Below are 18,064 nucleotides of genomic sequence, written 5' to 3' on the forward strand. Positions count from 1 at the left end.
GGTTGTTCGCACTTTTCTGTTAGGCACATTTCCTTTGTGGCAGGCACCTTTGGGTGACCTCTCTCTCCCATTGGCACCTTCCTTTTCTGTCATTTGAACATCATAGTGACTTTGTGTACACACACCCACATGAACACACTTGCATATATGCTTTTAATTTCCCCTAGGCATATTATAATAATGGTTATTTACTGCGTATCATTATTTGAATAAATACTTTATTAGTTAAAGTTATCTCTGTTGTCCCGACTCCTTCTTTATATTCGCTTTGGACAAAGGTGTCTGCTAAATAACTATAACCATAACCATAACCATAACCATATTGCGGCTCAGAGCTGGTCGTAACTAGCCTGACGAGCCAGACAAGATGTAGGGTCTGGGAACTCACCATCGGCAGAGCTCAATCTGAGGGGTGGGATAAATGTTTGTCTTTCAAATTCCCTCTCTACGCATCTTCTTGTTTTCAAGTAGCAGGATGGGGAATTAACGCTTTACGGTCCCAACTTAAGGTCGCAGGTCAGATGTCCCGTCCACCGACTCTATAAATGATGTGATTGGCCCAATAGAAGTGTAATTTTTCCAGCTCACAAGTCAACAGAGAGTTGCAAGACTACCTTCGCAACAAATTTACATTTGCTGCATGCTAGGGTGTGTCTAGATTTCTAGGCTAGGTCATAACAGTTTGAATAACTGATCCAAAGTCACGTTTAGGCTGTCCTCCAATAGGCTACGTCTTGTTTTAGGAAGAACAGTGCACACCTGTTTTTTTCGAGGTGCTGGTCATGGGATGAGTTGATACATTAAATGTAGAGGAGAAATGTTCATTTGATATTCTGTATCAGTTCAATTATGTTAATAGAATTGTATATGAAGTTTAAATATTTTACCAATTAGTATAAATGTTTACGTATGTATGAATAGGTAAATAATCAGATTAGAGTTGAGATTGAACTGAAGATACAGTGAGGAGCTTTGAGCAGTGAGGAACACTTTTAGGAATTTACTATTTGAAGAGCTGACATTTATGATATACCTTTGTTCCTCCAGACAAGCCAAACTAATCAAATAGTATTGCTGTTTTTGCAACACAAATACAACCATAACTTACTGTAATTTATTATGCTATTAGTTAGAGGATAGCGCAGTTGCAGTTGAGTCAGGATTCGTTTCACTGCTTGTTGTTGTCAGTGTATGACTATGCATATGTGACAAATAAAGAAACTTGAAACTTGAAACTTGAAACAGATGATAGCAAGGAAGAAGATTGCGAGGAAGATTTGCAAGAGGACTGATTTTGTGACTTATCGCGTGCGAGCGTGCGTTCATGTGTGTTTGTGTGCGTGTGTGTGTGTGTGCAGAGACTCAAGGTGCAGCATGTTCTCTTTGACAAAGCTACAATGATGGCGGTAAACCACATGGGAAGGCCAATACAGGGAGTTTAATGCATGCTATCATGCTACCTATGCACTCTATTCTTAGCAGGCCACAGGTCAGGTCGTGTATGTCTGTGGAACAACCACACCGCTCAAAGGTTGAAAGATCAGACATGCTTAGCTGAACATTGTTTTCCCCTCGCTCTCTATATAAAAAGCTGTAAATGACTGTAAATTACCTACATGGATTTAATTTAGCCTGCATACTCAGAAATATGTGCATGTGCAGCAATCACTGCATCCTACAAATATCACATAGTGAGCTTTAAAAAATGAGCTAGCTGAGCAACCCTCAGATTGTGTCAATTAACCATACGTAGTCTGATACTTTCAGCAAACACGGGGCCTTGTTTGGACACTATTGCCAGAGCTCTGCTTGTATTGCAGGCTGTTGCCGTTTCATAACCGCGAGCCATGTCTGCACAGCACCCCAGTGGTAAGTTTCATGTTAAATGCTTGCTCACCATCACCATAAGGTGCTGTGATATATGTGTTCCCATTGGTTAAGCTTGTGTGTCCTCGCCTGAAAGAGAACGGATGTTTGTGAATATAACCAATATGTAGGCTATGGGTTAGCTACCACTGTGTTTGTTCGTTATTGACCTTGTTTTTGGCTACCATAATTAGTTTGAAAACATGGGAAAAGTACCCGCACACTGTTGCTGCAGGGTACTATTTCCATTTTTTCGGTTTCCATTTCCTATGACTTACAGTAAATAACTCCATCCATAATGGTCTTTAGGCTGCCCCTCAACATTCCATGTGTCAGGACACAGCTAGTGTTGAGATCACTATGCAGCACTATGCAGGCAAAATAAAGACCAGAATTAAGGACGAGGAAGTGTTTTTCTTTTCACTCATCTGAATCAATGGCTGTAAAGTGAGCCCTGAGGACTAAGGCCTAAACACTCACCGACTTCGATCTCAGATGCTAGCTAGAGTGAGTGTGTGAGGCCGCATAGGCTCAGATACAGTAGGTATAAGTGGGTTTGAAATAATATTTCATGAGATCACGTGTTACCTTTGTGACTTCTAATAACAAAGATGTTGCTAACACAAACTCTTATTTTACAAGCTGGTTGTGTGTTGTGCAGTTGTTTACCTTCATCATTTTTGGATTTCCCCATAGTCTGTGGTAAATGTCACAATGCTTTGAACTGGTGAAGTCTGCAGACTCATGCAGACTCATGATGTGATGCCTGTCAATCAAGCCTTTGGGCTCCTCCACTTTGTTTAGAGTTTTATTGATGAAAAAGATACAGTACTAAACAACGTTGAGGACTACAACTAACAACATTGAGGACTACAAACAACAGATAAACAACATTGAGGTCATGAGATTTGCTGCATTGCTGTATTGCTTCTCTCCAGGCATGCCTCACTTCTGTTGGGGATTTCACAGATGGGATGCGTATGTTCCTCAGCTTCTCTGGCTGGCTGTTATATAGTTATATAGTAAGTCCTTTGAGCAGGATCACAATGCCAGATGGTGGGAGAGACATAGAGGTACAAGAAGAGTGAAATGCAAAGAGCCTGAGAACTGTGAATTGAGGAACTCACCCTATTTAGAAATAACTGTAGGAGTGGGTCAAACCACATGTTGGGCTACTGCACCGATATTCTCTCTACACTATACACCAAAAGTATTGGCTCATTTGCCTTGACTCGCATATGAACTTAAGTGACATCCCATTCTTAATCCATAGGGTTTAACATGATGTCAGTCCACCCTTTGCAGCAATAACAGCTTCCACAAGGTTTAGGAATGTGTTTATGGGAATTTTTGACCATTCTTCCAGAAACGCTTTGTGATGTGACACTGATGTTGGACGAGGAGACTGGCTCTCAGTCTCCGCTCTAATTCATCCCAAAGGTGCTGGGTTGAGGTCAGGACTCTGTCCAGGCCAGTCCAGTCAAGTTCATCCACACCAAACTGTCCAAAATCTCTTGGTTAATTTCATTTCATTCATTTATTGTAAAAAGAGTTTTGCAGAAACAAATACACTCCTTTGTACAGTACAAACTGTATGGAAGAGTTATTACTAACACACACATACAAAAATCCTAAAAGTTTCTACATAATATACGTTCCATATATCACACCATCTGGATGATAAAGGTCATACTACTTTGATTACTCTGTCATTGTACAGTCGACCTGCAGAGATGGCGGGTGGGGGAGAGGGCAAGTGCCCCTTCTAGAGATGATCTTAAACACCTTGTGTTGCACTCTTTCTAGCTCCACCTCCTGCCCTTTGTTCCATCCAACCAGAAGGACATGTCCATACTCCAGCACAGATTTAATGAGGGCAAAATATACCAGCAGGAGATCATCGACTGTAGCGAGCTGTTGGAACCAGAGGCACAGCCTCCCCTCCCAGATATAATGGTGACACCTCAGAGATCTGTCTAGCCCTTGTAATCTGCACCTCATAGCTCTTCTTCCCATTCAACATCATGTTGTTTTGCCGGGCCCATTCGTTCAGTTGTTGAGCTTCAAGTTGCAGAGCCTACTCTGATGGAATGGACCTGATGGCAGGGCATCTTGAGAGACAGATGCCGTCTGCCTATCCAACATAGATTATGTCATCATAGAGTGTGTTCCTAGAGCTCATATAGAGCAGGAATAAGAGTGGAGACAGCACACCTCCTTGAGGGACTCCTGATGTTATGTGAGACCATAGGCTGTGTGTGTTATTAACAAGTACCGATTGGGTCCTTCCATGGAGGTAGTTGAGGGTCCATTTCCTGGGTTTCTAATATGACCTCATAGTAACTCTGCATCAGTGTTGCATGGTTGACTTTGTCAAAGGCCATTCTCATGCCCGCCAGTAAAACCCTGATCACTGCGCCATCACGAGAATCCAGCGCTATAAGCCAGGACTGGTAGGCTTTCACCAGGGCAGTGGTTGCTGAGGACTTCTTTTGGTTAGCAAATTGATTTTTCACCACTGAAAGAATTTGATCCCTGCTTCGTTTTAGCATGTGCTTTTCTAAAAGTTTAGCTAACGCTAATAAGGGATATTGGTCTGTACTGGTTTAGTTGATTAGCCCCTGGGTCTTTGGGAACGGGAATTGCCACATTTCCAAATAGGTGGCAACTTGGATGCTAAAGTATTCAAAGTTCCTGTCACTGGAATTAAGGAGCCAAGCCCAGCTCAGGGATGGCCCCTTCCTGATCCAACATGACTGTGCACCAGTGCACAAAGCAAGGTCCGAGACATGGATGACAGAGTTTGGTGTGGAAGAACTTTACTGGTCTATACAGAGTCCTAACCTCAAACCAATAGAACACCTTGGAGATTAATTAGAGTGGAAACATCAACCTCAGAAATGCGCCTAGAAGAATTGTCATAAAATCCCATAAACACAATCCTAAACTTTCAGGAAAGCTTTCCCAGAAGAAGCTGTTGTAGCTGCAAAGGGTGGACCAACATCATATTAAATCTTACGCATCAAGAATGGGATGTCACTGAAGTTCATATGTGAGTCAAGGCAGGTGACTCAATACTTTTGGCAATATACTGTAGTAGTGTGTGTGTGTGTGTGTGTGTGTGTTTGTGTGTGTGTGTGTGTGAGAGAGAGAGAGAGAGAGAGTGTGAGTGTGTGTCTGCCTGTAGACAAATACACTAATCAGGGTCTGACTGAGTACCAGTCCAGACTGTCCAGATATAACTTTTGACTTTGTTTGTTAGTTGCATGTGTTTACCCTCACACTCTTTTTTATCCCCTCTGTCTGTGTGTATGGCCATAACTTCACACAACTTAAAAATGTCTGGTCCGATTGACTTCAGATTTTCAGACAGGTTGCAAGGTGATTATCCAGATCTGGTGAGAGAGAGAGAGAGAGAGAGAGAGAGAGAGAGAGAGAGAGAGAGAGAGAGAGAGAGAGAGAGAGAGAGAGAGAGAGAGAGGGGCGGGGGGGGGCATGAGAGAAGTTATTGCAGGTACTGTTGGTATAAATCATTGTAAACTAAGAGGGTGAAGGTGCAACGTGAACACAGGCCTATTTGATGAACCCACAGTGATGGCACCAAACCACACAGGAGTGCCACTGCAGGGGTCTCATGCACGAGTGCATCTAGTCCTATAGGCCACAGGTCATGGCACTGGGTTTATGTCTGTTGAAGAGCCACTGCTCAGAGGCTGAAAGATCACACATGCTAAACAGCAAACTGTTAAGCTGCACTTTCACACTAAAAGTGAGCACAGCTGTCTGACAGACAGACAGACAGACAGACATTACTGTGGGAGCTGTGAGTGGTAGGTGGGCACCAGACTGCTGCATGCAAAGATGCCCATCTTTCAAAAACCCACGCGTGTGACAAGTGCCAAACCACAAGCACATTGTTTCATTCGTCAAAGAATTCGCACATGAGTGATTGATTACCTTATACAACCCTACAGTCTCGTGCATGTGTGTAGTCTGTGAACCATGGGCTTTCTGTCCATGGACAACTTCCCTGTTCTCATGACTGTTAAGTATCTTAAATGATGAGCATTACAGGTTGTAAATCTGTTTGTGTAGTTCATTGCAGCAATGACAGAAAGAGGTGTGATAAGAAAAAAAACGTCAGTGGCGCATGGATGTATTGGGAATTTCCAACTGAAAGGTTGCACCTGAAACTGCTGATAGTCTTCCATCAGAGAGTTCCATCAGACTGTTGACTCATGACTGATTTCACATGCCTTAAATGTCATTCAAATGGAAAGCTTAGTTGATGACTTTGTTTAGATTATTTAATTTAACAAGTACAGTATGTTGTTTTATTGTGGCTAAAACTGAAATTTTATTGTGGCTAACGCTGAAAAAGAAAGTGTTTTTACAACATACTTGTTGAAGTGAAATATTACATTTCCTTCATGAAACTTGTTGCGGCACACCAGAAACTTCATTTCATTTTTGTTTTGAATAAAATTATAGAACAAATGCACATGGCAGCTGTGACACAAATCATGATGTTAAAAAGATTATACTTGGCTGAACATGACAAGTAAAAGAGTGAAAGCAACATTTGTAGGTACAGTATAGCACGAAATAAGGGACATAGAAAGCTGAAATGAACAAGTTACGAATGTGGTGCCAGCCTGAGTAAACATGATTTAAAAGGCCTGTTGCCCACTAGCGCCCAACTGGCTCTGTTGTACCATGTGCTGTACTGTATTACTGTAAATACAATGCAAGTCAGTGGACGAGTACCAGGGCCCAGACCCTAAACCATTATTAGTGCAAATAACTTCCAGACAGCACCTACCTATGCAGTGCATGAAGGCAATGGCTGAATGAGGGATGTATATTTTGTTCATCTAATGTTTTTTACCATCCTTGTGGTGAGTGTCTGATTTCCCCTTTTAAGTATGGCCTGATCACAGCTTCCTGTCGATTTGCAAACATCACTTCAACTCTAAACCCAAGTGTGTTTTTGAGCAAGCCTGTCTGTTCATTATTAATACCACTGTTACAACCACCAAATGGTCTATAAATGTGAACAGCACAATCTGTGGAAATCACTTACATTTTGTATTACAGATTCAAATAAAAGGGTGTTCTTCCATTACAAATACAGCTTCAATATATTCCTAAATGAAACATCAAATAAAGTAAATGTTTTTTCTTGAATGTCCCTGAGCCCTCTTGACAGTTATTTTCTGTTGTCAAAAAATAAAAATAATAAAAAAGACAGAAAAAGACCAACAAGTAGGTTGCTAACTGCATACAGTAATGGCTGTAACTGTATGTTGTATAATTGCTGACTTCATCTGTGTGACTGCTAACATGTGTGAGGATATTTTGTTGCCTGGCATCAACTGTATACTCTATATTTGATGATGATAAGAGTTTAATGCATGCTATTGTAATCTATTCTTAGCAAGCCTCTATTCTTATACTCTATTCTACTCTAATCTTAGCAGGCCACAGGTCTGTGGAACAACCACACCGCTCAAAGGTTCAAAGATCAGACATGCTTATAGCTTAATTTAGGATCTGTGTAAAATGCAGACAACATGGAACTCAAACAGAGCTTAATACTGATTTAATACTGATTCAAAATATAGGTCAGAATTCCACTAAGGATGAGGAGGTGTTCTGTTTGGTCATCTGAATCAAACATGATCATTACATGAGCTGTCACTACATGAACTCAGAGATACGACAGTGATGAAACTGTCTGTTTGGAAACAGCAGTCTATCTCTCTCTCAGACACTCTCATAAGGTTTACTCATGTTCACAACCACATCCACCCCAGATAGCAAAAATAGACTGGGGCTATGTTTGCATGTGACCGGCTATCTTCATAAAAAAAAACAAATAACATTGTGCACACCAGTCAGTTTTCATAAAAAAGTTTTTGTGTACTTTAGGCCGTCAAGAGCATGCCAAACCTGTAAATAGCAGTGTAATGAAAAGCCCAAATTAGCCAATCAGAATCCCGAAAATAGCAACAAATCACTTCCTCTTTCGAACTGAACTCCTTCGGTACAGTGCGCATACGACCAATGTTTGCATCTTATCTCTTCGTGTCAATTTTGAGTAAGAGTAGGCCTATGACACACAACAATAGGTTTGACCCTAAGTATTTGTATTTACTTTACATCAAGAGACCATTAGTAACAGGACATCAGTTTAAATAATAGTTCCATGGCATTATTTAGTATGGTTATTTTCATGTTTCACTGCATGTAGACAAAAGCATGCTGACTGAATGGGATTAGACCCTACCAGGTTTAATTGACAAAATCACCTGCCTTAGCCACAGTAGGCCTACCAATTATCGGTGTGCTTGCTTGCAGGGTTTGGAATACCATAATAGTAGTAGCCTACCAAAACGCAAACCAACACGCAAATTAACACAAGTAGCAAGAATGAGCCCAACAGGGGAGTCTTTTATTATGTATCCAACAGCATAGCGCAATCAGTCACTATAAAAACAACAACGCTACTGACACTGACGGCATCACCAACCCGAACTACCGAGGAACGACACAAGTGTGACTGACCAGGGGCAGTAGTTCAAACCACCAAGCTTTTGCGATTGAGAGTTCGAACTACCCTTAGAAACTCCAAATCCAACAACAATGGATCATACTATGAAAGTTGCGACGGAAGTTAGCCGACTACGCTTTCTAGAAATGCACCCCTGACTGTCAGTCACTAACAAGCACAAAGGAGGGTGCTCGGTGGTAGGAGGGTGCTCGGTGGTAGTGGGAGAAGGGCATGAGAGTTGGAGGCCTATACATTGTACAATGTTGGCTAAGTCCCTTCAATCTGCCAGACTTTCCAACTGCAGCTATAATCAAGCACCATTCAGTCTGCATTCATAATCTGTGTGCATGGCTATATACACCTGTGGCAAGGGACCTGATGAAACCAATGATTCTGTATCACCGATTTAGGCCACATGTTTTGTATTTTAAATGCATCTCTTGACTGAGTTCCGGTTGAGTTGCAGAAAACGGACTTGGAACAAAACAGCTCAGCTACCAGAGCTGGTACGCACGCACGCACGCACACACACACACACACACACACACACACACACACACACACACACACACACACACACACACACACACACACACACACACACACACACACTCAAAGAGAGACAATCTCTCTCCCTCTCTCTAGAGATAAGGTTCAAAGAAATAGGTAATCTCCTATCACACTCTTCTGCTGTACTCTCCTTTCTCTCAACCCCCATGATTCCTACTCCTCGTCTCTTCTTACACCTCTCGCCCTGTTCACTGATTTTTCATCAACACAAACACAATCAATAAATCAATCAAACAAACAAAAGTTATATCTGGACAGTCTGGTGCTCATCAGTCACACCCTGATTAGTCTGTTTGTCTACAGGCATATCCCCACGGAGCCGAACACCTTACAAGGGTTAAGCTATAGGGCCACAACAGGATGACTTCCACCAATAGATTCCACAGGGTGGCACTGTTTCTGTTTAAACTGTCTTGCGCTTACACAGTTATTTCCAATACATTAAGTACATCTATGTTAATGTTACTGTAAGACAATGATCAGTGAGTTAGTATATCACCCTACACTTTGCATTGTAAGAATGGCAAACTAAACAGCTATTGGAGGGTGCAGTGAAAATTCTAAAATACTCTTTCCAACTTCACTTTGACAAGGTGTTCAATCCACATCTCTCTCTCTCTCTCTCTCTCTCTCTCTCTCTCGCTCTCTCACACTCACACACACACACACACAGCGCCATCTTGTGGAATCCACTGAAGTCATCCTGAAATGAACTCAATTACGTAAAGGGATATTCCACCATTTTTGGAAATAAGCTCATTTTCCACCTCCCCTCGAGCAAAACAATTCATATTTACCCTTTTCCCGTTCATCCAGCCATTCTGTGAGTCTGGCCATACAACTTTTAGCTTCAGCCTAGCATAGATCATTGAATCGGATTAGACCAGTAGCATGATCTATGATCTATGCTAGGCTGAAGCTAAAAGTTGTATCGCCAGACTCACAGAATGGCTGGATGAACAGGAAAAAGGTAAATATCAACTTGGCTGCCCGCATCAAATTCAAGACTAACGCTTGCCTACAAAGTACAGTACTCTCCGGCTCTACTCTCACCTATTTGAATGCCCTCATACAGGCATATGCCACCACTCGACCGCTGCACTCCTCAGCCGAGCAACGTCTAGCTCTTACGCCAGTACGCTCAGGTCAATCCAAACTTTTCTCATCTGTCGTCCCTAGTTGGTGGAACACACTACCTGTTCCTACAAGAGTAGGGACATCCCTAGCCATCTTCAAAAAATGTCTGAAAACCCAGCTCTTCAGAGAACATCTCCTCTCATAGCACTACTACAGACAATTGCACTCATTCATGCACTTATTACACTCATTGATGCGCTTATTGTGGGTTTTCATTTGTTGTTAGAAGTGCTCTTAATAGCGTAAATGTTTTATCATGTTATAAATCGCTTTGGATAAAAAGTGTCAGCCAAATGTAATGTAATGTAATGTTTTATATTTTTAATATAAGAATAGAATAAAGTAATAGAAGAAAATGTACTGGGTGGCAGACACCTTGATTGTTACAAAAGGTGTGCCTCTGTGCAAATGTGTGCCTCACCTGCCAGTTTAATATGCAAGAAATCCGCTATAACAGTTGGGAGTGATATGTGAGATGGGGAAGACCTAGTGAGCCCTATTCAATTCAGAAAACAAAATGTAATCCCCAATCAAATACTTCTAGTTTCACATCTTTACTGTTTACATTATTAGAATATCAATAGGTTGTACAGGTGTATACAGTAGGCTATAATAGTCTTTTTTTTTTTAAAGAAAGTGCATGCAACATATACAGCAGAGAATACCACAATTACTGGTTCCTGACAATCATACAAAACACATGTAAATCTTCTATTTTTTATTTTTATTTTTATTTTTAAATCAATGTGGCTACCCTACAAGCTCACATGTTAAAATGGAAAAGTTTTTTTTTAAGTACATTTTTTGGGCTTTTATGCCTTTTAATGGGACAGGACAGTGTAGAGAGACAGGAAGCGAATGGGAGAGAGAGTTGGGGTGGGATCCGGAAAGGACCACGGGGCGGGAATCGAACCCGGGTCGCCGGCGTACGGTGCAGGTGCCCCAGCCAGTCGCGCCACGACTGGGGCCTAAAATGGAAAAGTTACTTAGAGTTGTAATCTGAACAAAACCTGAAACCTTGAATGTCCCAAATCAAGGTGTGACCAAGAATTATTTGGTGAAACAAAACTAGCGGAAAGTCAGGCTGACACACGGATGCTGTGGTAGTTTCAGGTCTCTAAAAGGAAGCTGCTTCGTCTCAGTCGATGACAGAAGGCTCTTCCATCGGAGAAGTTACAGAGTTCATTAATCTTTACTCGTCCTAAATGCATGTAAATTCATAACATTACTTCATTTGGAGCTATACTTTTACTCTGGGGAACCTTCCATCTCTTTGGTAAGTGCTGATTTGTTGACTAACCCTGATAGATCTACTCTGAATGTGTGATAAAACTGACTGACATCCTTTCTGCAATCCTCTCTTTCAGGGTATGCCAGTAAAATTTCTGTTTGGCAGACCCCAAAGGATCTACTTCTTACGGAGGGTGCAGATGCAATAATCACCTGTCATTTTTATGTCCCAGATAAAATCGACAAAAAGTTTATTATAAGTTGGAAAAAAGATAATGAAACCAATAATTATTTCAATGAGACACATAACTATACGCAACAGTCAAATATGTCTGCAGTTCTGCAGTTTAAATCATTGCAGCAAAACCAGAGTGGATTGTACAGGTGTAACGTGAAAATGGAAGCACCTGTGCTCCGGGATAGTCATGGAAATGGCACCTATGTGACAGTCACTGGTAAGGCACTTTGTTTCTCAGACAAGGCTCTGGCCCCTGCATAAAAGTATTAAGTATTATAAGTCACACCTGATGCTGCTATTGGAAGTATAAATATGTCCAAGTTGCATAGTGGGTTTTGTAGGTTAGTATGTACAACCCGACTAAGAAAAAGCAAATAAAATGTAAAATGCAAATAAAAACAGAATATGATGATCTACAAATCTCGCAAATCCACCTTTAGCTGTAAAAGAGGCATAGACAGCACATCAAATGTTAAAAATTAAATTTGACTATTTCATGGAAAATAGACTGTTCATTTTGAATTTGGTACCAGCATTCATATGCTTGTAAAATATGTGGGGGTTTACCATTGCTGCTTCACCTCTTCATTTAAAAACATTCTTTATAGCCTACTACTGTTCAAAAGTGAGTCACTCTACAATGGAATCGAATGGAGATTTCTAAGTGACCCCAAGCTGTTGAAGGGCACTAGGGCAGTGTATTTAGGAATTGAGGAGACCAGTTTCTAGACTTTTGGAAATTAAATGTTATCCTATATCGGCCAAGAATTGGTCTGCATAGCAATCTTGGGTCTTTATCGTGTTTTTCATTCCACAATCCACAATTTATTTAACTTTTTTTATTTTAATTTTGGCAATATTTTCCTAAATTATTCAAGGTCCTCCCTGGAAAATACATAATTTAGATGGTAGTATACATTGTTCAAAACCTATGTAGATCATTCAGAATTGACTGTGCCTTGCCAGATGTGCAACATGCCCATGCCATTGGCACTGATGTATCTCCACGCTGGGTTTTAGACTGAGCACTATAACACGATGGATAAGTTACATAGTGTAATCCCTCTCATTTTTAGCATAGAGGAGTCCATGATTTCCACCAAGAACTGCACATTTTGATTTGTCTACCCACAGGACTTTTCTCCCACTATAACGCAGTCCATTTTAAATGATCTCAGGCCCAGAAAAAAACAATGGCAATTCTATGTCATAGCTAAAATATAATTTATTCTTTTGTATGGTAAAGTTCACTAGCATTTGTAAATTAAGTATCAAACTGTGCAGACAATGCTTATCGGAAGTTTTTCTGAGCCCATACAATGATTTTCTTTACAAAAACAGGTCTGGTTTTGCATTCGATTGTTTTGTCCTTTTTACAGCTAAATATGGATTTACAAGATTTGCAGATTACCACATTCTATTTTTAATTTTTTTATATTATTTTACACAACGTCCTAACTTTTCCTGATTTGGGGTTATCATTGAATAAATCGCTACAGGGTTCCTTTTCATGTTTTCAACAGCTAGATCTGGAGGACATGGAATGGTGCCAGTGAAAGTCACAGTGAATTTATGGGTGTTGCCGCTTTGTGTACTTTTCCTTCTGGTCATTTTGTAATGTCTGCCAAGGTCTTCAGAAGATGTAAAAGTAATGCTAAATAATTTCTCTGTTAGCAAAAGCAATTTTGTCGATACCTTTATAGTTCCCCATAACAGTAATCATTTATATGATATGACATATTTCTGGTCCTCACAGGAGACAATCAAGCCAGACAGGATGGAGTAGACAATGACCCACAAGTAGGTTTTTATATTCTACCCTGCTGGTTTAAATCAATGAATTTGATCAGATTCTTCTTTCCTTTAAATTGTTTAAGAAAGTAAGATGTAACTCATCACACAGTATAGCATGTTTATCCACTTAATGGATGTACATTTATTTTTTAAACCCAAAATACATAATATTTTTGATAAAGGAGCGTATGTTCAACTGTAGGGAAAATCAACAGGTAACCTAATAATCAATTTTTAAAAACATCATATGCCAAAGAAAAATGACATACTGTACAAAATTAACTAAGAAAATGTGCTGTTACATGTAATTTAGAAAATTCAGGAACCAGAAAGGATGAGAAGTGGAACACATGGACTAGATACCACTGTTGTCTACCATACAAATAAGACATATGGACGATGCGTATCTCTGAATCTTAAATCAACTTTCAAAATAAGCTAGTTGAACAGCCCTTCACCAATTGTGACTACTTACCATATTGTGCGTATGAAGTGTGTGTGTGTTTGTGTGTGTGTGTGTTTGTGTGTGTGTGTTTGTGTGTGTGTGTGTGTGTGTGTGTGTGTGTGTGTGTGTGTGTGTGTGTGTGTGTGTGTGTGTGTGTGGGTGTGTGGTGTGTGTGTATGTGTGTGTGTGTGTGTGTGTGTGTGTGTGTGTGTGTGTGCACGCGCGCGCAAGATTCTGTTCATGAAAAGGCTGCAAATGTGCTTATGTGTTTGTAAAAGGGGAGTGACAATAATAATAATAATAATAATAATAATAATAATAATAATAATGGTAATGTCTGGCTATAGTGTGTGCTGGTGGCATGTTGTTTGGCTATAACTATGGTAAGAGCCATGTTTCCTCCGTCATCCACACCTTGTGTAATTAATGTGCAAACACTCGTTCATATAAAACTAAAACTCAGTGCACTGAATATCAATTCTGAAAGGATATATGTTGTCTATAACTGACCAAAAGGTATGTGAAGTTTATAGCTCCACATGATTACAACTTTGACAACTGACTGTAATGGGATAGCTCTGTCTAGTCTTTGTCTGGTATTACTGTAATCTAAATTGACCAACATATTTACAATACGCACAACGGACAAAATCCATAAAAAATACCAAGTGACAGAAATCTGAACTTTACTGAAACAATCATATGTATGTGATGGTTTATTCTTAATGTATGCCTGCCTTCATAAAATATAATACAAGCTTATTGTCAGTCATTTTTATTTGTATCTTTTTATTATGATGTGACAGAGGGAGAGACAGAGAAATATAGTGAAAGAGTGAGGAAGAGAGACAGTTGCTGCTGAAGAGTCAATCAATGATCCAGTCTTACTGTATATGGTATGGCCATAATATAATGGCTAAAAACTCATTTTGATGCTTCACTAACGCTTTTCTCTGCTTTTAGATGCATTAGGTCCCCCCTTTGTGTGAAAACACTAAAACAAGGAAAATGCTCGATGGCAGTGGTGTAATAGTAATAAAACAGTAAAAAGTAGTAGTAGTATGGGCTTCCTGACATATGTGCCTCCTGAAGGGAAGAGGAAGGGTATTATTATTGGTATGACATAATCTTGAAAATTAACAGGACACTGATCAGGGGCCGCATGAAGATGCATGTCTTTGATGAAAAAAACAATGAGAGTGTCAAACCTCACATGAATGTCACTAAAGGGGTTTTCATGCTTTAGTGTCTCTACATCAAGGACTACCGTCATTTCCCGACTATTAGCCGCGGCTTACAGTATACATTGATTTTGCTGAATTTCTTCAGCTATGAGGTTAATACACGGGGGCAGTTAATATGGTATTAATATGATTTTATTTCTTTTAACTTGCATAAAACACTGTCCTGCGGTTTACAATGTGGCTTATACTACACAGGAAATTACTGTACAGGCCTTGGGTCACTGTCAATGGAACATCCACATGCACCACCTAGCCAAAAGATCAGACAAAGATCAGACTGCTTGCTAACATGCACATTGTTACTTGCTTTCTTTCAATTGTTACTTGCTTTTGGAACAGTTGTATTCGGAGCGACTCTTAGGTATTTTGCTTACACATAGAAGACCTACTGTACAGTGAAGGGAAGAGCAATGTTCAGAACACAAACAAGTATATGGGTACATACTGTATGTATACATACTGTATATTGTATAATACTGATTAAAAAGAAATACAGTAGTAATGACTTGATTACAGACAGCAAAAGAAGTATCATTCAAGAATAACAACAACACAATTAGGATGAAGGATGCCTTAATGAACATTTGTCTGGATTATCAAGTGGACATCTTCTTTCATCAGTGTTTCCTTGAATTAATTAGACACCTTGAGAAGACCCAACAGTGGTGACTGATGTCCCTGAAAAGGTCCCTACCCCCTTCCATACCAATGATAGGTTAAGACAAAAGTCAATATCAGACAACAAATAAACCTCATAAGCCCTCCTACAAAAACTGGGAAAAAAAATAAGAATGCAGTCCAAGATTGGCTCTTTGTGTGGTTCTTTGGGACATTTGCCGGTTGCTGGGCTGTCATCTTCAGATTTATGCCCCACAGATTAAGGAGGCTTGAGTTATGACTGTACCCATATAGTGCAGTATTGTGAAATGTGTATAGTGCCAATAGACTTTACAATCCCAAATGATCAGAATATAATTAATTGAAATGTTGCTTTGCAGAAATGCAGTATGTGATTGTGTGGAAGGACAAAGTTGATAAATGAAACATGGAATAAAAACAAATGAGCATTTGATGGGTCATTGCAGGGATTATTTTATCTTTGCCATGACCTTTCATGGCTCTGGTTGGTAGCACACCCACACAATGATAAAACTCATCTTGAACATTTGATTTTAATGACCACACAGCCAGGCTGGTGGAATTTGTTATCAGTACTGGTCTTGGTACAGGTTCCAACAGGTCCATGATTAACATCATAGTGAAACCCACAAGGATCTAAAGATACTCAGTGCCCAGACACAAATATGCAATACAAAGAATTATGCAGAAAAGGGGTGATTGAAAAGACAGATTTGGACTAGCTTCACAATAGGGCTGTGCAATTAATCGATTTTTAATCGTAATCGAGATTATTATTTTAAATCGTACCAGAATGTGAAATCGTAAAAATCGATTTTTCACTTTAACTAGGGTAATTACGGTACTTCTGTTTGCAAGTGTTGAATTTTGTGGCAAAAGTTCAAAAAAGTTTCTTAATATCAATCATTTAAAATTAATTACAGTATTAATAATTAATATAGTTTAATAAGAGCAGGATTTGCTCTTAAATCCCAATGGGGAAATTATTTGCAAAATGTTCAGTAAAAAACAGCATATTTGAAATAAATTCTTGCCTTTTGTCATTTCACAATAATCGTAATCGTAATCGAAAATCGGATTTTGAGAAAAGAAAATCGAGATTTTATTTTTGGGCAAAATCGAACAGCCCTACTTCACAACAACATAAACACCAACTTTGCTACTGCAACAAAACAAAACTGAAACAAAAGTTGAGCCTACAAGCAGTATTTGTGCATGAGTGGCTAACTACCTCTGGCTTGTATGTAGGCCTGTCCTACAGTGATTGACCATGGCTGTTCACACAATTGTTTTCTTCTTTTATTTCCTGTTTTCTACGAATCAGTAGCTCATATACTGTAAATGCCTTTTAAAAGAGGAACTATGCAGGTTTGGCGATTTCTTCACTGTTTTCTCGTTTAACGCTTGCAGGTTTCTCTGCAGAGCTTCTCCTACAGCTTTAGCATACATATTTTACAACACTCCTCAATCGGTCAGTATGCTTTTTCATGATTATGGTCACGAGGCTGCAAGACTAGGGGGGAGAAAGACAGCCATCATTCAACCCGGAATAAGTAAAATAACAATTCCAATGACTCTGAAGCTAATCAGTTAAGGTAAATTAATCTAAAAAGCCCTGGCATAGTTCACCTTTAAAGGAGAGTGCCTGCATACATAGCAGAGGATACCACAAATACTGGTTCCTGACTGGCACCTTTTCATGGAATATTCCATAAAAAAAACATAAAATCAATTTGGTTATCTACAAACTGTTAAAACAGAAAAGTTACTCAGAGTTGTAACCTACCACACCATTCTGGATCAAAATCTGAAACCTTAGATGTCCCAAATAAAGGCGTGGCCAAGAATTATTTGGTGAAACAAAACTAGCGGAAAGTCAGGCTGTCACACAGATGCTGTAGTAGTTTCAGTCTCTAAAAGGAAGTGCGCTGCTTCATCTCAGTCGATGACAGAAGGCTCCTCCATGCATGGTCTCAAATTCACACTGAATGGAAAGGTGAACTATTTTGGTAAATTCATGAAATGACTTCATTTGGAGCTATACTTTTACTCTGGGGAACCTTCCATTTCTTTGGTAAGTGATGATTTGTTGACCAACACTGATAGATCAACTGTGAATGCGCAATACAACTGACTGCTTTTATTGACTGCTATCCTTTCTGCTGCCCTTTCTTTCAGGATATGCCATTAAAATTTCTGTTTGGCAGACCCCAAAGGATCTAAATGTTACGGAGGATGCAGATGCAATAATCACCTGTCATTTTTATGTCCCAGATAAAATGTACAAAAAGTTTACTGTAAGTTGGAAAAAAGATAATGAAACCAATAATTATTTCCAAGAGACACAG

The sequence above is a fragment of the Sardina pilchardus genome, chromosome 8, assembly GCF_963854185.1.
Source record: "Sardina pilchardus chromosome 8, fSarPil1.1, whole genome shotgun sequence".
NCBI classification, from domain to species: domain Eukaryota; kingdom Metazoa; phylum Chordata; class Actinopteri; order Clupeiformes; family Clupeidae; genus Sardina; species Sardina pilchardus.